The sequence below is a fragment of the Balearica regulorum genome, chromosome 3 (assembly GCF_011004875.1).
Source record: "Balearica regulorum gibbericeps isolate bBalReg1 chromosome 3, bBalReg1.pri, whole genome shotgun sequence".
NCBI lineage: Eukaryota > Metazoa > Chordata > Aves > Gruiformes > Gruidae > Balearica > Balearica regulorum.
The window spans coordinates 7,896,539-7,919,785 of record NC_046186.1 but is presented as its reverse complement, the minus strand read 5'-3'; the positions used below and the strand labels follow the sequence as shown (position 1 = coordinate 7,919,785).

The 23,247-nt window shown below is 41.4% G+C and overlaps 1 long non-coding RNA gene across 1 annotated transcript in view; it reads left to right on the top strand.

The window, feature by feature from the left end:
- The first annotated feature begins 12,801 nt into the window (after positions 1 to 12,801).
- Positions 12,802 to 23,247, top strand: part of LOC142601425 (uncharacterized) — a 32,913-nt gene continuing 22,467 nt past the window's right edge. Inside the window, exons 1-2 of the long non-coding RNA XR_012834981.1 lie at positions 12,802 to 13,296; positions 13,342 to 13,447. This is a non-coding gene — a long non-coding RNA (uncharacterized LOC142601425). The remainder of the gene's footprint in view (positions 13,297 to 13,341; positions 13,448 to 23,247) is intronic.

The window sequence follows — 23,247 nt, the reverse complement described above, 5'->3', positions numbered from 1 at the left end:
TTAGCCATGATCTTGAATCCAAGTCCAGGCAGCCATCATCACCTTCCTCTTTATACTCCTTCGAAGCTTCATCACATGAAAAAAAATTTGTAGAAAACCACGCATTTGCTGACTCTCCAGAGAAGATGACTTGGAAGAAATTGCTTACAGGTGAATACATTGAAAGAAGTAATTAAAAGGCAGTTCAGAACCACTGCAGAACTTCTTCGAAGTGTAATTCTTCTTGCATAAAAAGCCTATGATGAATAGATTGCAGAAATGTCATTGTTATACTACTGTGTAATAATGACAGGTTCAATAATCATCTGTGGAGTGGTTTAGGTGATGCTGATCTTGCCTTGGAAAAAGTCTGAAGTAGGTAAGGCATAAGACTCCATTTCATCCTGATTTTTCATGATTCTATGAATTTGCACAAGTTTAAAATGTAAGAATAACCATTCTGGGCCAAGCCAAATACCTATCAGCCATAGCTATAGCTAGTAAATTAAGTGGGGACTGTTTTTTTCCACTCATATGGCTAATGCTTCCAACTCTCTGCTTTCCAAAAGCAGTGGCCATGTCCAAACTTTGCAACGGCAGGAATGGTCCTTGGTCTGTGCTAATCCATGCACAATGCAAGCATGTCTTGTCTCTAGTAGGGATAAATAGTAAATGCTTAGGAAGGGCAAATACAAAGAGAAGAAATACGGAGGGTATTGCCCTTGTGGAACCCACCTAGGGTCTGGTAATCTGTGGTTTAGTGATTTAAGGAACAAGATGGATGTTGTATCTGCTTAATGTTCATGAGTCCTAAACAGACCTGCAGCCACTGAAAATAGTATAATTAAATGTTGAGTCTTTAATCACAAACTTTTTGTCATAATTACAATATTGGTTTTTTTCTACTTACTGACACCCATTGGCTGGTGGTCACTTCTACCACTCTTCCTTCTATAACCTCTGGCCACAGCTGTATCTTTTATGATCCAGATGTTTTCCTTGGCAGAACTGCTGTCCAGACTGTCATCATAGCTTGTCAAGATTACTATGCTATACTTGTTCAGGAAATCCTAATCCAACTGCACCATTCAGTTCTATTCAATGAACTGCTGCAAACGCTTTTTTTTTTCCTTTTCTTTTCTTCCAGACTATTATTTCTGTTACAACACTTGATTTCTCTTTGAGTTCCTTTTCTAAGTCCAGGTCTCTCCTTCCCTATAATATAGTATGCAGATGGGACAATTAAAGGAACATGTGAGATTTGTTTGCAAACAGGTAAAAGACAAATACAGAAAGGGGAATGGAGTCACTGACTCCAGAGGTCTACTGCCACCTCATTCACATACCCCAATTCCCCATAGAGTGGAAGGCAACATACAGACACTTCACACTAATATGTTGATGTAAAAGATACTCAGCAGGAAATATTGATGAGAGTAGTGTTTTTAAAGTCCTCCTTCTCTCTCAGATGTAGGTACCTATATAAAAGTTAGAGTCAGGCAGCTGAATTCTACTTTTGGATACAGACAGCTGGCTCATTTTCCATTTGAACAGAGAGGAAATAGAGAAAGGAGGTTGCCTTTTATATAAGAACCATGATGGTTATTGTTTTCAACAAGGATGGAGGACTTCTGAGCTCCTCAGCCTGAAGTTCTTCAGGCTCAGCAACTCCTTTTTCCAGTAGAAGTGCCTGAACCAGTTAGCTATTAACTAAATACATATGCAGGAACCCCCTACTTCCTTCCAGTTGAGACTGTGCAGACAAATCCCCAAAATTTATGAGGACAGAGGGAGAAAAAGAGAAAATTTAGTTCTTTAACCATGTCGTGAGGCATGATCGGGGATACCAAGTTCTGTTCCCTGCTCCCAGGCTGTTTTATTAAAGACTCCTGAACAAAATACATGAACATCCTTGAGGTTCACGAGCACAGCTAACTGAGGCCGCAGCAGATGCAATGCCTTGTGCATTGGCCTCTGAGTTCTGCTTTGGGAGTTTCTGGATCTTGTGGGGCCAGTGGCCAGGATCATTGGGAGATACATGGTAACCCCCTGAGAAACTCGAGCGTGCCTACTGCTGCCAGGTAAGGACAAGGTAAGGGGAGGCACAAGCGTCTGGGACTGAGGAAGCTCTAGCAGCTTCTAAGGTGCGTGTTTAGCTGCCTCTGACCTGGGGTGCCTGGAGGCTTTGTTTCAGCTGCCCCTGAATAGGGACAATCAAGCACCCTTTGAGTTGCTGTTTTCTCTAGGATGTACAGTGTTAAGTGCATTCAGATCCACGTACAGAAACCTCCTTCCTTGCCATAGGAAGCACAAAGTTGGGAGCCAGAAATCATGGGCTGTGCAAGTCCTAATCATGCAAGAAATCCTAATTGTCTTGTTCTTTCTCAAAATCAGCTCCTGACTCTTACAGAGCACATGAACACAGACAGTTAGACATATACCTCTACCTGCACTGCAACTGTTTGAATTTTGACTTTTCTTTTAGTATCTTCTCATAACACAAGTGCAGTTCTTGATTTGCCCTGTTTATTTCTAGCTGACCATCAAATGCTGAACTACTCTGGCCTTCAGTGAGAAGGAACATTATGAATGTCTACAAAATGACATTGTTGACTTTAGCAGATGTGCATGTTTTGTAGTTGGTCCAGAGATGGCATTTCTTATATTCAGGAGAACTCAGTTCATATCATGAGTTAGTGATGCTTTATATTTTACATAATTAAACGTGATGATGCCATTTGATATGGACAATTAAGCTCATATTTGTGAGCAAAGTATAATTAATAGTATAGACAATGTGCCATTTTGGAATTTGCTTTCAGTGAGTCTAATAATATCACACAGCTAAAATGCAATTGAAAGTTTATCTTTAATTTAGTTCTATCCTTTGCAATTCAACTTTTTTAAGACAGTCATATTAGAAACAGGATGTTCAAACATGATGACTTCAACTAGACTGCATACCTAAAACCTCCTTTTAGGCTATTTCAGTAACAGATATTGTACATTATACTCCTTGCAGAAAATACATTTTATGACTTTATACATAAGAATTTTTCTTTGTAAGATCCTGAGGAAATGAACTTCCTGATACAAATTCTATGTCCCTGACTTCTTCTCTGTACATCTAAATGTTTCATTGAAATTATTATTATTTGGCTGAAAGTGTACACCAGGACTTGCCTTCATAACAACAAAGATAAAATGAAAGTAACACAGATTTTGTTGCTTTTTTCCTAACAAATCAGGGATATCGTCTACAGCTGCATTGATAATTCATGTAGGAAACCTTGGGGTATTTTACAGATATTTCTAGACTGTTAATTTAAACAGTGCCAGGGGCTGAGCACTGGAGCTTTTGTCCAATACTCTTAATGGGGACCCCTAAGATTATCCCATGGGATTCCTGTGTACACTGAGGAGTTGGCATGTACCTTAGACTATCCCTAATATGCAGTTTGGGTGCATTAACCATTTTTTGATTAAATGAGAATTTAATAGCATGGCTGTGGTCATACTGGGCTGTTTAAGGCAATGTTACTAATTAGTTCACTAGTACAGATGTCAGCTGCCTCTCACAACAGCAAACTTCATTATGTAGTCAGCTGATGCCATAGGATTTGATAGGTTGAAATACCAGACTATGCCAGGAAATGTAGAGTCATTGAATCAGCTCCACCTCTACTTTTAGTCTCAAAATTTCAAACTTAGGGCATAGGTAGGAATGTCATTAAAAAAATAATTAACTGTTGCTTTTATCTTTATATAGTATCATTGAAATATACAGACTAGAGTCTTTCAGATTATATTGGTCATAATCAGAGGATCAGACCACTAGAATATTGCCTCTCCATCCTCCAAACAATGCCTGTAGGAGTCTGCTAATCAAATGAATACATTTTCGATTTAAAAGTCTACATCCGAGATAATTTTCTAGACTTCTTTTATAGCCAATGGAGAAAAGCAAGTGCTTTTAAGCTCCTTCCTTCTAACCTAGATGTACAAAACAGCTCAGATCAGTCACAGGCCATTAAGTGCGTATTTATGAGAAAAACCAGAAAAATTAACCAAGAAAAAATTAGGTTTGGGCTGACGTCTGGATGACATCTAGAGCACCCCTCTGCTCAAAGCAAGACTAACTGCAATGTTAGATCCGGCTGCCAAGGGGCTCTCTATGAACTGTTTTTCTCTGGCTTAGAAAAGGAAGTGATTAGCTCTGATGTGGATGCTATATTGCATGTGTCTGCATATAGGCAGACAAACTCTTTCCCCTCTAGCCAGTTTTTCTGTATGTTTGCTGAGTGTTCAGATGGCAATTTCTTCTGACAGCTGTTAGGAACATCTGGACAACAGTTTCAACAATTAAAAGAAAAACTATGATGTTTAATGAAGGAAAATTATATATCGGACCACCAGAAACATGAACAAAGTTGATCTAGTTTGTATCAGAAACAGTGTGGCCAGCAGGACTAGGGCAGTGATCGTCCCCCTGTACTCAGCACTGGTGAGGCCGCACCTCACGTACTGTGTTCAGTTTTGGGCCCCTCAGTACAAGAAGGACATTGAGGTGCTGGAGTGTGTCCAGAGAAGGGCAACAAAGCTGGTGAAGGGTCTGGAGCACAAGTCTGATGAGGAGCAGCTGAGGGAACTGGGGTTGTTTAGCCTGGAGAAAAGGAGGCTGAGAGGAGACCTTATTGCTCTCTACACCTATCTGAAAGGAGTTTGTAGCCAGGTGGGTGTCAGTCCCTTCTCCCAAGTAACAAGCAATAAGGCAAGAGGAAATGGCCTCAAGTTATGCCAGGGGAGGTTTAGATTGGATATTAGGAAAATTTTTTTCACCAAAGGGTTGTCAATCACTGGAACAGGCTGCCCAGGGAAGTGGTTGAGTCACCATCCCTGGAGGTATTGAAAAGACATGTAGACGTGGCGCTAAGGGATATGGAGTTTTGCTGGACTTGGCCATGTTGGGTTTACAGTTGGAGTTGATGATCTTAAAGGTCTTTTTTCAACCTAAATGATTCTATGGTTCTAGTTCCATGATCACTGCCGAAGAAACAGCTTTCTCTCATTTAGACCTTTTGCAAATGCAGTTGGCATAAGTGAAATGACATGTATAAGAAGTTGTATCTTCTTCACTAAATCTGAGATACAAGTACAGAGGGGCAGCTCTCATTGACTTTATGGGTGGGATTCAGTTAGAAATCTAAACTGAATTTAAGCAGTTTGAAGTTTAACACCTCAATTTAGCTACTTACGTAGAGGTGTATATAGCCTCTCAGTATCTTAGCTGTGCTGTAGTCAGTGGAGAGCTAGTCAGTGCAGTCAGCCGAGCCTAGAGAGCTTTAGGTAACCAGTGACTGAGGCTGTGGTACAGATGTTTAAACACAGGTTCCTTGTGTCATTTAGGATGCCCTAAGGTATCCTATCTGTCCCCATCTGTTGTTCCAGGAGAAGTCTTTCCTGTAGGTCTTGTCTTGTGCCACATCATATGCCAACTATGCATTGGTTATTGTCTTGCATGTCCTTCCATGATGCTGAGTGCCTTTGAAGGGCACCTAAGGTGTCTTAATATTGAATTGCATACATTTCCACCTACCTGTGAGTCTTTTTTACATAGCGTCACTCATAAGTACTGTCCTTTTTCTGAAAAATAAAAATTTTTCCCAAAAAACGCTCCCTCTGAATTATCCACAGTCCTCATACAAGCTGCAGGAAAGTTCACAGAACACAAAAGCTTCTCTCCTGAGACCAAAGCAGCTAAGCAAGGCTGTCATAATAACACAGCTGAAGTCACTAAGGGCCATCCACTATTCTCTGGGAATTAAAAAAAAGTGAAGGGCTTAGTGAAAGTGTCTGTGCAATGAAATATTGCAGATCTTGGTGCTATTGCTGACTTTGACACAGACCTACTGGTTAGTGTGGGTCCAGTCGCTTTATTCCTTTGTGTCTTCATTTGCCTGTAAATTAAACTGAGATGTTACAATTTCTAAAGGCTCTGAGATTCCTGAATGGCAGTGATGTATAAGAGCTGAGCAAAATTGTTTAATGCTTAAAATAATGAATAAAGAGTTTAATTCAGATCGCTGCTGGATCTTTTGAGCCCCTGAGAAAGAAATGCTGGGGAAATGAAAGACAATTATGCTACAAAAGTTTTAGGAAAAGTAATTAGAAAATCATCAAATAAGCAGGAAAGCAGAGACATTTATATTACTCCAAGTAAATATTTTATGCAGTTAAGTAAAAAAATTTAGCTCATCATTTAGCTCAAAATTTTCCTTGTCTGATAAAGAAATAATGTCTTATTTTATTTATTAAAATATTGATTGGAATTGGTTGCAGAAATGACATTCCAATGTTAACTTCTTGTGAAAACAGTTATGAATGTGCAGAACACTGCTTGAATTTTCACAAATCTGGATCAACAAGATCAGGTTTGAATTTTGTCTGTGAAGCTCATAGTGTGACCATGATTTTTGATCTTTTGGTATGAGTCATTCCCGACTATGGGGTGCTCAAATAGGAAGGGGTAGTATTTAATTAAATGTAATTAAATAATTATCATAAATCTGAGAGCCCACATAATAAAATGCAATGAATAAAAGTAAAGATAGACTAGCAAAATGTTTCATTTTTTTTGACATTAGAACCTCCAGCAGACTCAAATATCCAAAGTAACTAGTTAGTTTGGAAAATCTGATTCTTCTCCATGAAATTCAGGAGTAATTTCACTGATGTTAATGGCATGAAATCATACTCCATTCTCACCTGTTGAGCTATGAAACCAGTTCTTTATACACAAAACTTTCTTTCCCACTTTCTTCATCCACATAATTTCATCTGCCAAACATAGTAAGATCCTCACACACAAGTTGTTAATGTATCAGGTCGATAAGAGCAGACAGTAAGGTGGGTTGAAAACCAGCTGAATGGCTGGGCCCAGAGGGTGGTGATCGATGGGACAAGGTCTAGGTGGAGGCCAATAATTAGTAGTGTACCCCAGGGGCCAATACCGGCTCCCGTCCTGTTTAACTTCAATAAATTTAAACAGTCCTGTTCAAATCAATAATCTGGATGACGGGGTAGAGTATACTCTGAGAAAGTTTGCAGATGACACAAAACTGGGAGGAATGGCTGACATGCCAGAGGATCATGCTGCTATCCAGAGAGACCTCCACAGGCTGAAAAAATGGCTTGACAGGAACCTCATGAAGTTCAACAAGAAGTCTAAGTCCTATACGTGGGAGGAACAATGCCATGCACTAATACATGTTGAGGGCCATCCAGCTAGAAAGCAGTGTGGCAGAAAAAGCTGGGGGTCCTGGTGGACACCGAGTTGAACATGAGCCAGCAGTGTGCCCTTGCAGCAAGGGCAGCTGCATTAACCAAAGTATTGCCAGCAAGTTGAGGGAGTTGATCATTCCTCTTTATTCAGCACTGGTGAGGCCATACCTGGAGTGCTGTGTCCAGTTCTGGGCTCCTCAGTACAAGAGAGACGTGGACATATTGGAGAGAGTCCAACAAAGAGCCACAAAGATGATGAAGGGACTGGAGCATCTCTCCTATGAGGAAACATTGAGAGAGCTGGCACTGTTTGGCCTGGAGAAGAGAAGGCTCAGGGGGATCTCATCAATGTATAGAAATATCTGAAGGGAGGGTGCAAAGAGAACGAAGCCAGGCTCTTTTCAGTAGTGCCCAGTGACAGGCAATGGGCACAAACTGAAACACAGGAGGTGCCATCTGAACACCAGGAAACACTTCTTTACTGTGAGGGTGGCCAAGCACCAGAACAGGTTGCCCAGAGAGGTTGTGGAATTTCCATCCTTTGAGATATTCAGAACCCATCTGGTCATGGTCCTGGGCAACTGTCTCTAGGTGTCCCTATTTGAGCAGAGGGATTGGACCAGATAACTTCCCCTCCAACCGCAGGTTTCTGTGATACTGTGATAGTAGCCAAAAAACTAATAGAAGACTAACATAGAAAAGGTGAAGAATTATTGCTTTTAAATCAGTTTCCTGGTGCAAATAATACCTATTAATGCTTAATAACACTAAGAAATGGCGGATATGCTTTCTCAAGCGGGACGGTAATGGGTTTTTATAATGTGACAAAGATTGTGAATAGCAGGCTGTAGATAAACTGATTTGAAGTGTGAGCATACACAAAATATGGCCAATGGTAAATATGGAATTATGGTCCACAGACAAAAGAATACTGGTGATGAAGATTTTGCCCTATTTTCAACAAAGTGGTTCAGCATACACATAAATTTAAACATATAAAGAATTCTACCGAAATCAGAGAATATTCCTCAGTATTTAAGATTATACACATGTTCAAGTGTTTTGCATGAAAGAGTATTTCCAGATTATGGATAGATAAAGCTCAGCTGTACAGTGGAAGTCACTTGGACAGGATATGGAAAAAATATCCAATGAATTTATTGTAGAACAGAATATACTGGAATATCTGAATAAGGAAATTAAATTTCATGACTGCCACAGAATTTGAGGTTGCTTATGAAATTCTAAAATAGAGTGAATTTGAAATGCAGTCATTTTCTTTTTTTAATTGAATACCAGGAAGTGAGTTTTGCTGAAAATGAGCCAGCTATTGGCATGCTTCTTCAGCAAGCAATGACAGCTTTTCAACTTTATTTTCGTTTACAGCACAATGTATAAAAAGAGAGCAGATAGATACATTTATTCACCTCCAGTACTTGCCAGAGACTCCCAGGTAAGTGTGTACTTCTGAGTAGCGGGCAAAACTATGAACATATGGGACTGGTGTAGACCACATTAGACTCAAGGCCATATCTATACCAGAAAATTAAAAGATTTCAAGGCACAATCCTAATCAATGGAGTATGATGGTCTGTACCACTGAATTATTCAAATGGTCCCTGTTATACTTCTAGCCTGGGACAAAAAGGTACCTTCCAAAGTTAATCCTAGATATAGACTAGGAGCTGGACTGATCTGGATCTCAGTCTAAATAGGCAGCTTGGAGATGACTGCCTGACTGTGGAAGTGAGATAATTTAGTAGTGCTGTGGTATTTAATAGCACTGGTTAATACTACATGGAGACAGTGTGCCTATTGTCACTAGAATGGAGTAGGGGATGGGCTCTGCTTGGTTTATCAGGGCTTGAGTGAGTATCAAGGAATATGACTGATATAAAATGAAATGAGCATCTGATCTGTTGGGTATGGCTAATCTCACTGAACTCTAGGAGAGAGTTCCAACTCAAATTCAATAGTTTGAGTGCTACACAACTAAGGCTTGGTTATGTCCCCCCTTCATTCTTCTTCCTTCAGCTTTATATGCTGAGCATGGTGTCATATGGTATGGAATATCCCTTGGGTCAGTTGGGGTCAGCTGGCCTGGCTGTGTCCCCTCCCAACTCCTTGTGCACCCCCAGCCTACTCACTGGTGCGGTGGTGTGAGGAGCAGAAAATGCCTTGACTCTGTGTAAGCACTGCTCAACAATAAGAAGACCATCCCTGCATTATCAACAATGTTTTCAGCACAAATCCAAGACACAGCCCTGTACTAGGTACTGTGAAGAAAATTAACTCTATCCCAGACAAAACACATAACATGTAGTCAGTGAAAAGAGGCACCTCCAGCAGACAGTTCATCCCCTCCTCATGCACATAGGGTGACTTGCCTTCTGAAGAGAAAAGCCCCTAAACTCTTGATTGCCAAAGGCTGGATGGATTAATAGGCACAGATACTTGGTGCCTGCATACGAGTACCTGCAGCTCTGCTAGAGACCTGTCTCAACCGTATACACACCAGTATTGAGGGCAAGACCAAAATCTCCAGATGGGCTTCAGTCTCCTGTGTATCTTTTCACATATCTGGCAGACCTGTGGAGATGTCTTGGATACCTATACATGTCTCAAATGGTGCTAGACAGCTATATTTAAGCAACAGAGCTGAGGTCTGTACTGATGATGAAAGTTGCTTAGATGCTTCCTGTGACAGTAGACACCTTTCTATAGAAACCTCCATAGAAGTGTCACTCTTGACTCCCACTCTAGCTGTCCTATGCTTTTTCCTTTCATCTGCAAGTTCTCCAAAATGAGCCTCTGCCTTGAACTTTCTAGTGAAAGTAGGAGTGCTTGGACTTAGTTGCATTATTTCCATAAATTCTCAAGGAGATCCCCTAAGTCCCTATGTTCAAATCCTCCTATCAGCTAATCCATTTTTAGGATTTCAGTAAGGGATGTTTCTAAACCAGTGGTTCGTTTTAGAGCACCTGTGATATTCAGGAGCAGAATTTCAGCTGCTGCAAGTCTCTAGGAAAGCTTGAATTGCCTGCAGTTCTGTAGTTTTTCCAGCTGCTCATACTTTCTGGAAACTAGAAATTTTGAAGTTACATGGCAGTGTTTCTGAGGAACCTTCCAGGCTACTGGGCTAATGTTTCATTCCTTGATTTCAGGTACTTGTACCAATCACCTGCCTCTTATCACGCTTATCTGCTCCTGCTTCTTATAATACCTATTTTCGGTTGCTAATTTGAAACAAGATGAAATTTTCTATGCTGATTCCTGCTTTAGAATTACGGCATTGCATCCTGTAAATGGAACTAGGTCATGGAGCTTGTCAATATTTTAAGCATGTTAAGACACCAAGGGATTAAAGTATTAAATAAATGCCTTACAAAAAAGAACACAATGAATTATAATAAACTTACACTAAAATACAATTTGCTTAAAAATGCATTTCTTAACCTATAAAATACATGTAGCTTTCAAGAGAAACAATTTTCTTTTTTTTTCTAAAAGGCAGCCAAGTGAATTGAAAGAGGAATCCTTTACTTGAAAGCCTCCACCAAACATGCATTAAATATGGACATAAGTGGTGAGGCTGTCACCTTGTGACAAAAAATTCAATGCCAGCTGCATTTCTTGAGGAATGAAGACTCAGAAAGCTACACCCTTGTATCAAATGAACTTTGCAATTAACTTGCTTGCTTTTGTTCTATCCTTGTTGTACCTTTTCACATGGAAGAGAAACAGAAAGAATTAGCAGAAAACAAGGGTGATGTGAAGAATCTAGATGAGTGGAAATCTGCTCCACTGTTGCTTCAGACTATTCTGTCCTTCAGCACTGCAGAAGATGGAAGAAGTATGACTCAAAGCAGAGAAGTCATTTTCCAGAAATAATACCACAGATATCCTAAGCTGTTGCAGTAGCTCCATTTAAGTCAATGCTAAAAATACCTCTATCCCTACTGGGGCCAGAATTTTACTCTTTGCCATTAGCAAAGTGAAGACAGATGTCAGCATATCTGCCTCCTAGTCCTGCTTGGTCCTGCTTGCTTTCTTTAGTGTCTGAGGAGTGGAAAGCAGCTCATACCCAAACTGGCAACCTTTCACTGGAACTAATGTACATATCCTTTTCCAAAAAGTATTCCAAAAAGTCAAGTGTGGAGAAGCCACTAATTTGTATCACTTAATAAAGGATCTAGAGATAGTGATGGTAGTTTGTCCCCTAATCCTTGATTTTGGGGGTGTGTGTGTGAATTGGCATGAGGGAACATTAGAGCTTGGCTTTGGGCTAGTTTGTAGAAAAGCCTTGTATTGCAGGAAACATTTTGCATTTGGCACTTAACTTTGCCTTTTTACTGTTCAAAGGAGCTTTTAGCTGCTCCTTGAGTGCACCACGGAGATATATTGCTGATAAAAATGCTTTTTAACTTCCCTGTTGATGCATAATAGAAAGACACAGTTTCTAAAGGATTCATTCTACTGTGAAAATGATAGCACTGTGGAAAACACAGCGAGCAAGGTCTCCTTTGCTGCTTGCTTTATTTTTCTCCATTTCATTTGGTCTGTTCCTATTCTCACTGACTTTAGGATTTTTAGGTGATTTTGCAACTTTACCTCTCTGGTATAAGAACTTTCTTCTGCTGCTGCTTCTTAATTTTTAAAGGAACTACCAAAATGTCAAAATATTTTTGGGTGTCTGAGGATGAAACCTGAATTTTAAGTTACCCAGATCTTGATTTGGTTCTTTTTACTGAAATTATTAAAATGCTTATGGTGTATTAAAGTATCTGCAGTGCCACATCATGTTCCCCAGTCTGCACAGGCACCGTACAAGCAGGCTTTACTTTGCTTCTTGAAAAGGCTTCCTAGGTACAGTTGTGATAGGACCATAAGGACTTCTGGTATTCCTCTGATGGGTTTCAAGTCTCATTGGCCATGTGGGATCCAAAGGAGAATAATAACATTCTGCTTGCAAAGTGAGAAAAAAAAAATATAAACTGTCCCATGTACAGGCTGTCTGTGAAGATGATTTATAACCCTCTGAGTGACAAAATATTAGGATTAACCTAATATTCACCTAACTTCAGCTATGTGAAAATCAGCTGGTCCAAGCTAGGCTGCCTCTATAGCTGATGGGGAGATAGAGGCACTGACACAGGGGTTATTACTGTCACCTAACGTCAGGATGTAAGCTGGGTCTTCCCATTGTCTTCTCAACACAGAGGGTTACTTGCTGAGACTAGATATTTAACCTTGAGATCAGTAAAAGTAAATGAGAATCTCATGCAAAACCACTACTTTATAGCTGACCTGAGGTCATTCGCCAGGAAAGCGTGCTGAAAAATCTCCTAAAAAATGGGAAATATGAGGCAGAGAGTTCAGAAGAAGCCAGACAACCAGGAGGAAAGGAACTGAGGTTATAAACAGGATAGCTGGGGTTTTATGATTGTGTTGGTTTTGCGTGGCAAGGTTTTGGTAGTGGGGGGGCTACAGGGGTGGCTTCTGTGAGAAGCTGCTAGAAGCTTCCCCTGTGTTTGACAGAGCCAATGCCAGCCGGCTCCAAGACGGACCCGCCGCTGGCCAAGGCCAAGCCAATCAGCGCCTCTGTGATAACATATTTAAGAAGCAAAAAAACAGTTAGAGAGAGCTTTTGCAGCCAGAGAGAGGAGTGAGAAGATGTAAGAAACTCTGCAGACACCAAGGTCAGTGCAGAAGGAGGGGCAGGAGGTGCTCCAGGCGCCGGAGCAGAGATTCCCCTGCAGCCCGTGGTGAAGACCATGGTGAAGCAGGCTGTCCCCCTGCAGCCCATGGAGGAAGGATGAGGGGGTGTAGCGATTCCACCTGCAGCCCATGGAGGACCCCATGCTGGAGCAGGTGGAGGCACTTGAAGGAGGCTGTGGCCCATGGGAAGCCCACACTGGAGCAAGCTCCTGGCAGGACCTGTGGACCCGTGGAGAGAGGAGCCCACGCCAGAGCAGGTTTGCTGACAGGACTTGTGACCCTGTGGGGGACCCACGCTGGAGCAGTTTGCTCCTGAAGGTCTGCACCCCATGGAAGAGACCCACGTAGGAGCAGTTCGTGAAGGACTGTCTCCCGTGAGAGGGACTCCATGCTGGAGCAGGGGAACGATGAGAGGAGTCCTCCCCCTGAGGATGAAGAAGCAGCAGAAACACCGTGTGATGAACTGACCGTAAGCCCCACTCCCCGTCCCCCTGTGCCGCTGGGGGGGGCAGAGGTTGAAGCCCGGGAAGATGGGAGAGGTGGGGGGAGGTGTTTTAAGATTTGGTGTTATTTCTCATTCCTCTACTCTGTTTTGCCTAGTAATAAATGAGATGAATTCCCCCTCTAAGTTCAGTCTGTTTTGCTCGTGATGATAATTAGAGAATGATCTCTCCCTGTCCTTATCTTGACCCACAAGCTTTTCGTTACACCTTTTCTCCCCTGTCTAGTGAAGGAGGGCAGTGATAGAGCGGCTCTGGTGGGCACTTGGCCCCCAGCCAGGGTCAACCCACCACAACGATATGCATGCATATAGCTTGGGTTTGCAGAAACAGACTGTGAATGTGAACTAATCTCATCTTTCTTGTGCGCTCTTCTGACACATTAATAACTGGTCCCTTTTGGAGCTGTTATTTGCTTTGATAGAGGTTATCACTCTTTTAGTACAGAAGAAATGACTATATGCCTCCCTTCATGTGTTATTACTGCTTATTAATACAGATGAATAAGGCTGAGGTCTGAGAGCAGGGCTCTGAAGATAAAGTCAAACCCCCAATTTGCCAACCCTTGATACAGTCAGCTGAGCAAAGTTTTGCTTCTCTACAGGTGAGCTCAGGAAGCTCACCTCTGCCTTGAAGGCCATGTTGCAGTCTAAAATCTTCCTGGTGCAAGGAGAAGATGAAGCGTATCAGGACTCGAGAGAAAAAAAAAAAATCTCTACATAGGAAAGGAAAGAGTCTGCCTAAAGGTTTTACAGAATCATCAGGAGAAGATGCTCTGCTAATCCAACCCATGTTGCAGAAAAAAGCACAAGTTTTCCAAGGTTTTTCCCAACCTGGCACAAGGGACATTTCTTTCATAAACCTCAGCACTGGCTTGAACATAAGAGTAAGAATATTCTCTGTCCTGCAGGGATAAATTTGTGATGCTTAAAAAAAGGGGAGAAAAATAACTGTGTTTCTCATGTCAACTATTCAGTGAGGGAAAACATTGCTCACTCTTGCAAACAATAGGCTGAGGTCTGGAAATGTTGTGTTTTAGTATACTCAGGACATCAATGGAGAGGCACAAGTATTATTGAGATATCAAGGGCCATTTTATTCTTCTCAGAACATAGTGAGAAAGTAGGTGACTAACATAGACACACCTCTCCAGGAAGGACCACAGTCATCTGGCCTTCTCTCTGTTCCTCTCCACCCACAAACATGTATTTTTACCAGAAACTCATTAAATAATCTTTTTGGATAGAATTATAGTTTTGTTGCAAGAGAACAGTGTTGGTACTGGGTTGATTTTGCCTGAGTGAGACCTTTGGACTAGCAGTGTGGTTGCCTGCATGCTACCAGGCCCGAGCTCTCTTTGCAACCAGTGAAAGGCACTTTTAGAGGATGGCTCAGGCTACTTAAGGTGTGAGTTGCTCTCTAGAAGTGCTTCTCTGTCCCCAGTGACACAAAACTGAGGGCAACTGTTTCTCTATGAGGTGTCTCATTTCAGTGCCTAAAGTGAGGTGGGATGTAACCAGACTGATAAAGCCATCATCTTTTCTGGTAATGTGATTCAATGTCTAATCACTGTCAATACTGGGAAATGGCATCTGATTTCAAGGTGAAATTTCTCTAGCTTCTTCTTTTAGTCCCTTGATCTTTCTGTGTTTTTTTCAACAAAAACGCAGAACTTCCCCTTTATGAGCTTTGTATCTTCTCCAGGTGTGTCTACACCAAATGATCAAGCCACCTCCTAAATCCATCAATAAACTAAATAAATGCAATGGTCTGGTGTCATTAGAGCCTCACATTCCCTGAAGTTCAGTAGCATTTATTTCAGAACTGGAAAATAGCTTTTGCTTAATTTGCAGAGTAGTTTGGAGACCCCCATCCTGCTCCAACAGAACACAGCAAGACCTTTGTCATTGATTTAAAGTAAAGCAAAGACTGTGATATTGGTCTGGTTTTGGCTGGAATAGATTTAATTTTCTTCATCATAGCTAATATGGGGCTAAGTTTTGGACTTCTGCTGGAACCAGTGTTGATAACACAGGGATGTTTTAGTTACTGCTGAGCAGTGCTTACACAGAGCCAAGGCCTTTCTGCTTCTCACACCACTCCACCATGAGTAGGCTGGGGGTGCACAAGAAGTCGGGAGGGGACACAGCCAGGACAGCTGACCCCAACTGACCCAAGGGATATTCCATACCATATGATGTCATGCTCAGCATGCTCATCCTTTCCAGGGATGGTGGTGAGGCTGACTGGCCTATAGTTTCCTAGGGTCTCCTCCTCGCCCTTTTTGAAGACCGTAGTGACATTGGCTTTCCTCCAGTCCTCAGGCACCTCTCCTGTTCTCCATGACCTTTGAAAGATAATTGAGAGAGGCCTAGCAATAACATCTGCCAGCTCCCTGAGCACTTGTGGGTACATCCCATCAGGGCCCATGGATCTGCGGATGTCGAGTTTGCCTAGATGTTCTCTAACCCGATCCTCCTTGACCAAGGGAAGGTCTTCCTTTCGCAAGACTTTCTCTGCTGTCTCCAGGGTCTGGGTTTCCTGAGGGCTGACCTTAGCAGTTCATAGTGAATTCTGAAATAACAAAGTTTGGTAATAATCATCTATGTTTTATATTCATCTTAACTCCTAGAGCTGAGGTACTGAAGCATGATCTTCTATATCCCAAATTTTTGCATCACAATGGTTGAATTCCAGTCACGTCCAGTCTCACCAACCTGTGGACTGACTGGTGTGTGGACTGATGGCTTGGTCAAGAAAACCCTGTTTTCTTTTTTCTTCTTTTCTCTTTTCTTTTCTTTTCTTTTCTTTTCTTTTCTTTTCTTTTCTTTTCTTTTCTTTTCTTTTCTTTTCTTTTCTTTTCTTTTCTTTTCTTTTCTTTTCTTTTCTTTTCTTTTCTTTTCTTTTCTTTTCTTTTCTTTTCTTTTCTTTTCTTTTCTTTTCTTTTCTTTTCTTTTCTTTTCTTTTCTCCAGGACTATTCATTACCTCATCCAAATTTTAAACACTGTCCTTGAAGAAAACTGCTAAATACCAGATGATAACATTTTATTCATCTTCTTCCTCATCCGCACACATGCCAACTATTATTGCACCTAAGGTGGTATGTTCAGTCCGTTTCTAAATGTGAATGAATCTATGATCAATCTCTCCTGTTTCCATGACTCTATTATATAAAATATTACCCTTCATTAAGGGTGGGGATCATCCCAGGTAAGTTTAGCTATCTAAAAGCAGGCATCTAGTCTAGACAAGGCATATCACCTTTTAAAAAACTGAGAGATGGGTGTCTTCAGGACATGACAGATCCCATGTTGATCTAGACAGCCAGAACTTCTGTCCAAACATACCTAATAAATTGCCTCCTTTTCCTTATCACTTATCCATAATTTACACTTTTTGCTCTCTAGAAGTTCAATCCTGACCTGTGTCCCTTAGTATTGTTACTGTTCAAAGCCATACACTACAGCAATTCCAATTTGTTACTGATTAAAAGTGTCCTACTCCTGCATGGTAATGCTAAAAGCCTTGGGATTCATGGTGAGCTGGGACATTGTGCAGTATAAGACAGGCTGGCAAACTCCAAAGTGATTTCTGTACACACACAAGAGAAACCTATGCTAGACAATGTGTTTCTATTATTTTCAGACACTGAGACAGAAAGAGGTTGCTTGTACAGGCAGTTTTAACTTTGAGGAATTTGAGGCAAATTCATGAAGAGATGTTAGAATTAAATGTGCAGTGCTTAGAGGTAACAGGATTGATTTAAGACTTAGACAGTAAGTAAAAGCCTTTAAATGAAACAGTCATGAATTCTGTTTTTGTGAATAGCAAGGCATCAAGCCAAGGAAGATGGAAGCATTTTTCTGCATTTCTTAAGATTACTTTGCAGAATTGCTAATCCAATAAATACATTGCCCAATACACTGAACTTCCAGGTCATTATCAGCTGATCTAGGAAGCCAAATGTCTGTCCTTGTATTTCTGCAATAGAATGAATGTGTGCCAAGTTCAGACCAGAAGTATGAAATCCGTGCTGCTAAGACTTACCTTGGGATATTAAGATCATAAGTAGAGACATTGCTGAACGGAAAGCTCCCAAATAAAGTGGCTATTTTGATCCCGTATCTATCAATTATATCTAATAATAACAATCCAGTGCAATTGTGGGTCCATGGCAGGCTCCAGCATGAGCTAAAGTGATAGCAGCCTTTATTTTCATATAAATTAGATTTTGGCTTCTGATTTAGAAGTGAACTAAATATTGTTTAGCAGGGCTGAATTGAAGATACGAAGATAGTAATCTACTGTTGAGCTCAAGGTTTTATGCACTAAATGCTGTGGTAGCAAAAGTTTCCTTCACCACACCTTGCCCGTGATCCTTAAACATGCATTGAAACACTTTTGTTGTAGAAGCAGCTCCTTAGACCTTTCAACTGACAAAGATAACAAGGATACCATTTTCTTCTAAATATACCAATCTTTTTTGGTGCCATAGAAATGGATTGTATTGTCCAGTTGTTACCTCATATAACACCTAACTGAGATTAATTTATACATATTAAGGTTTCGTTGAGGTCTTAGCTAGAGAGAAGGAATGTGCAGAATTTGCAGAGAAAACATTCACTCAGACACAAGCACGTGCTTACATTTTCATAAACATGGGAAGTCGCCTTTGAAGCATCCAGAGGGGAATTTCATCTGCCTGAATTAGGGAATTTAACTCAGATAACTGCTGTGGAGGTGTTGAAGTCAGACAAGGTTTATATCATCTCATTTGCTATGTCATTTCTCAATGAGTTGCGGCTCTCTGAAGTTCAGACAGTTTCATACTCTCTTTACCGCATCGCACCACGCACGCCCTGTCTCTGCTCATCACTTCTAGTACTTCTCTAATGCAGAGGATAAGGACAGAATGCATAATTCTTGATAGATTCCACTCAGGTCAAATAACTTGGCACAGGTGTAATAGACTTGGAAAGTGGAAGTGAAAATTAGTATATCCTGAGTATTTGTGCTCATTTGAACATAGTTAGATTTATTTAGCAAGTCAGCCTATAGCAGAATTTTCAGTTTGAATAACGATAATATTAACACATAGATACTCTTTTAAATCTCAGTCCTATAATAACTAATTTTCTTGAAACTCACACTTCTTTGGACAAGATATACTAATATCTTAAGAAATATGTTCAGTGAGGGAAGATGCAAGGTTTTCATTGCTCATACAGGCGTTACTCTTAATTTAACTTGTCTCACACCTTTCCTCAGAAATCCCACCTGTTTCTGCTGATCTGTTCCAGCAAAGCTGTCAGCAAATGGCAATCAACTGCTAAATGGAAACAGTGCACATGGTGAAAAAATACTAAAGTAAAGTGAGTGGGAGATTGCAACGCCAGTCACTCAGAAGGTTCTTAATTTTGATTTCAGCTTTGCTCCACAGTGGCTGGGCTCATAATCTGGCTCCTGGCATCTATTTTTAATTGCACATCATGAGGTGAACATCCAGGTCATACAGTGAACAGTCTTAGAAGCAATACCACAGCTGCATTTCCAAACACTTATTCCTGAGTGGAATTAATCCTTTTGAAACCAAAAAAGTGAATTGACTTAAAGGTTTAAAAGATTAAAAGAAATATTCTGACAAAGTATAGATTTGATTTGTCATTATTTGGTATAAATGATAATTTTTTTTCTTTGGAAACCTGAATTGGATCTGTGAATTGATATTGTGATATTCGGGGTTGTTAGCAACAAAACCCAATAAAAATGTAAGGAGTGAATGGAAGTTTTTACATGAAAAAAATCAATAAATTGAAAAAAGTTAAAATGATACGAGATCTGATGAGAACTTTCATTTGTAGCAAAAGTTTCATCTGCATTTAGCATGACTTTGGATTTTATTGATTTGGAAATATCTGAAAGAAGTTTTGAATAAATAGAAATGTTTCATATCGGAAAAAAATTGAAGCGTTTGACTTTCTCAGACAACATCTTTTCACCCCGAGTGATTTAGAGAAACCAGTGAGGGCTCAGTCCTTACCAGACGCCGGAGACTTCCAGTGGCGGTGGCACTTCTTGTGTCTCATGGCTCATGGGGTGGGCTGTGCAGTGTGGGCAGCAGCGCAAAACCCAGAGCTCAGTGGCGCTGTGCTGGGGCTTACCCTGTTCCGGGGGCTGAACGCTCCCCGCAGAGCTCAGCGAGGCCATGGCAGTGGGGAGGGTGTTATGCTGGGCTCTCTCGATGCACAACAGGAGCCCGTGGACCCACCTTTGTGTGCACAGTTGGATGTGACCAAAAAAGGGGGTCCCAACTGAGTGACAGCATGAGAATTTTCCAAATCTATGGCAACAGCCAATTTTTGCGCTTTTTAAATACAAAGATCCTGCAAATGACCTAAAAGCAATGCTTGGGATGCAACATTTTCAGGGCTGATTTAGAGTATCGGACCCAGTCTCCTCCCGAGGCTACTGAGGGTGCTGGGACACATGGACAGACACCAGCTGTGGTGCTCACCCAGCCGCATCCTTCTTGATTGCTTGCAGGACCATTCAGGATGGTGGCATATCGGTCAGGTAAATACCAATCTTGCTGCCCAGAGAAATCCAGATGTCTTCTCCTTCCAAAGAACTTATTTTGTTGCTGTGGTGGGTTGACCCTGGCTGAGGGCCAGGTGCCCACCAGAGCCGCTCTATCACTGCCCTCCTTCTCTAGACAGGGGAGAAAAGGTGTAACGAAAAGCTTGTGGGTCGAGATAAGGACAGGGAGAGATCACTCACTAATTATCGTCACAAGCAAAACAGACCGAACTTAGAGAGGGAATTCATCTTATTTATTACTAAGCAAAACAGAGTAGAGGAATGAGAAATAACACCAAATCTTAAAACACCTCCCCCCACCCCTCCCATCTTCCCGGGCTCAACTTCACTCCCGGCTTCAACCTCCGCCCCCACAGCGGCACAGGGGGACGGGGAGTGGGGCTTACGGTCAGTTCATCACACGTTGTTTCTGCCGCTTCTTCATCCTCAGGGGGAGGACTCCTCTCATCTTTTCCCTGCTCCAGCGTGGGGTCCCTCTCATGGGAGACAGTCCTTCACAACCTTCTCCAACGTCTCTCCCACAGGCTACAGTCCTTCATGAACTGCTCCAGCGTGGTCTCTCCCATGGGGTGCAGACCTTCAGGAGCAAACCTGCTCTGGCGTGGGTCCCCCACGGGGTCACAAGTCCTGTCAGCAAACCTGCTCTGGCGTGGGCTCCTCTCTCCACGGGTCCACAGGTCCTGCCAGGAGCTTGCTCCAGCGTGGGCTTCCCACGGGGCCACAGCCTCCTTCAGGTGTCTCCACCTGCTCCAGTGTGGGGTCCTCCATGGGCTGCAGGTGGAATCGCTACACCCCCTCATCCTCCCTCCATGGGCTGCAGGGGGACAGCCTGCTTCACCATGGTCTTCACCACGGGCTGCAGGGGAATCTCTGCTCCGGCACCTGGAGCACCTCCTGCCCCTCCTTCTGCACTGACCTTGGTGTCTGCAGAGTTTCTTACATCTTCTCACTCCTCTCTCCGGCTGCAAAAGAGCTCTCTAACTGTTTTTTTGCTTCTTAAATCTGTTATCACAGAGGCGCTGATTGGCTTGGCCTTGGCCAGCGGCGGGTCCGTCTTGGAGCCGGCTGGCATTGGCTCTGTCAGACACAGGGGAAGCTTCTAGCAGCTTCTCACAGAAGCCACCCCTGTAGCCCCCCCGCTACCAAAACCTTGCCACGCAAAACCAACACAGTTGCTTTCCACCCTTGTGTGTCTTTGGTCAGATTTTGAAGCAGGAGCTGGGAAGAGGCTGTGGCTGGGAGATGGTTACCCTGGTACCTGCAAGCATGAATGAAGCCTGTAACATCTAACGGGTCTGTGGAGTTCAATGAGGGGCCTATTAGTGCAATGCTTCCACTCAAATGCATTCTCCCTTTGACTACTACTTACTTATTTGACTATTACTTAACTAATTTATTAACTTCATCAAGCAAAAGCTAAAAGCATCCCACAGGAAACCTTTCAGAATCTACGATTTCTGTTATGAGAGAATTTATAGCTCAATAACACAGTGCTTTAAAAATTGGCTACTAAGAGAACCACACAGGCAGCGGTTAATATATATTTGCAATGTCCTTCATGAATCTGTGCACAGCAATCACAAACAAGGGAGTTAATTTAAAAAGTATAGTTTATATACATAATATCCTGGAATTAACATAGAACCAGCAGACAGGTAAAATCAATGTGAAGAAATATATGCCTTATGTCTCATGTTAAACACCATTTCTGGCAGAAGTCTGTGTTCAAAGCACCTTTTAATAATATTTCTGCGCTGTTACATCTCTTAGCAATTCTTTGTTCCAAAATCCTACAGCAATACTGAAAATGCAAACTCTCTGCTAACATTAAATCAATGTGTTGCTTAATGGCTCATATTAACATCTCCATCAGGAAGTAATGGACCTGTAGTATTTCCTATAATTGCTATATATAGATATTTTCTATACTAAGCATTGTATGTGCCCCCATTAGCCTAGAAACATTCCCTGCAGCACTACAGATCTTAAATGCAAACTCTGCCTAAAACCTACCAGTTCAAATCCAGTTAAATAACAGAGATCAAAAGCAGTTTTCATTCAGACAAGCTTTGAATTGCCATTTTACAGAGGAGAAAAGGCTTGTGTAATTTTTATTTATTTCAGGCTGAATCCTTTGATCCTACATCTCCCTCGAATCTGCTCCAATACATACTGCCATGTGAAAGTGGAGTTTGGCCTCTGGTTTGTTATTGCTTTTCAGCAGCCCAGATGGTGACCTCCAGGGCCATCCTGCGAGCCCAGCAAACGTTCAGCTCCCACCGTTCCTCCAGAAAACATCTGCTAATGGACAGTGGGAAAGGTTCTTACATTTACTTTGTGCAAGCAAAATTGCTGGAGAGACTTTTTTTCTTGAAGTGAGGTGGTTTATGTGTCCCTTGGAAACTGTCCGTTGAAGTGCTGATGTCAACGCTGGATTGCAGAGAGGAGAATCGTATTAGACTCTTCTCAAGGCACAGGGTGAATTGACATAAATATGAGTTATCTGTTAATATTGTTGTTATCGCTGCCCGGACTAATGACTACGACTCTATCTCCAATGCTGGCCAAAATATTCAATCAAGGGAGCTATGTTTTACCCCTTTGGACAATAAATGTTGCTGCTAATAATTTTTTTGAGTCAGTCGATTCATTTTTATTACCTTTTTTGTTTTTGTTTTCTTTGTGCTGATATTTCTGAAGTATTTCATTGACTTTGGAAAAATTAGCTATTTGGAATTAATGTATTTCATTTCTTACAGTGAAAATCATATTGTGACTCCACCTTCAAAATGAATTGGCAAAAGTTCAGATTTTCTCTGTTTAAGTTCGTATTGTTCCTGATAGTTGTTTATAAGAAAGAGGAAAATTTCTTAAATGTATTTTAGTAGAGTTAATTCATAATTTTCTTTTTAAAACCCATCATCATTACAAATACTCACATATGATTTTCTTACAGGACAGCCACTGTTCTGGGTGTACATAACTCTGTTTTTAAAACATTGCAGAGTTTTCAACTACTAACACTTAAAAAAAAAAAGATTGGATGATGAAACTGCTTCTTTAAAGATATTTCTTAATTTTTTCCAAGCCTGCCATTAATTCTATTTTTCAGTTCAGTAAAGAAACAGAGTTTGCTTTCAACCAATTTTTCTATATTAGAGTTATGATTGC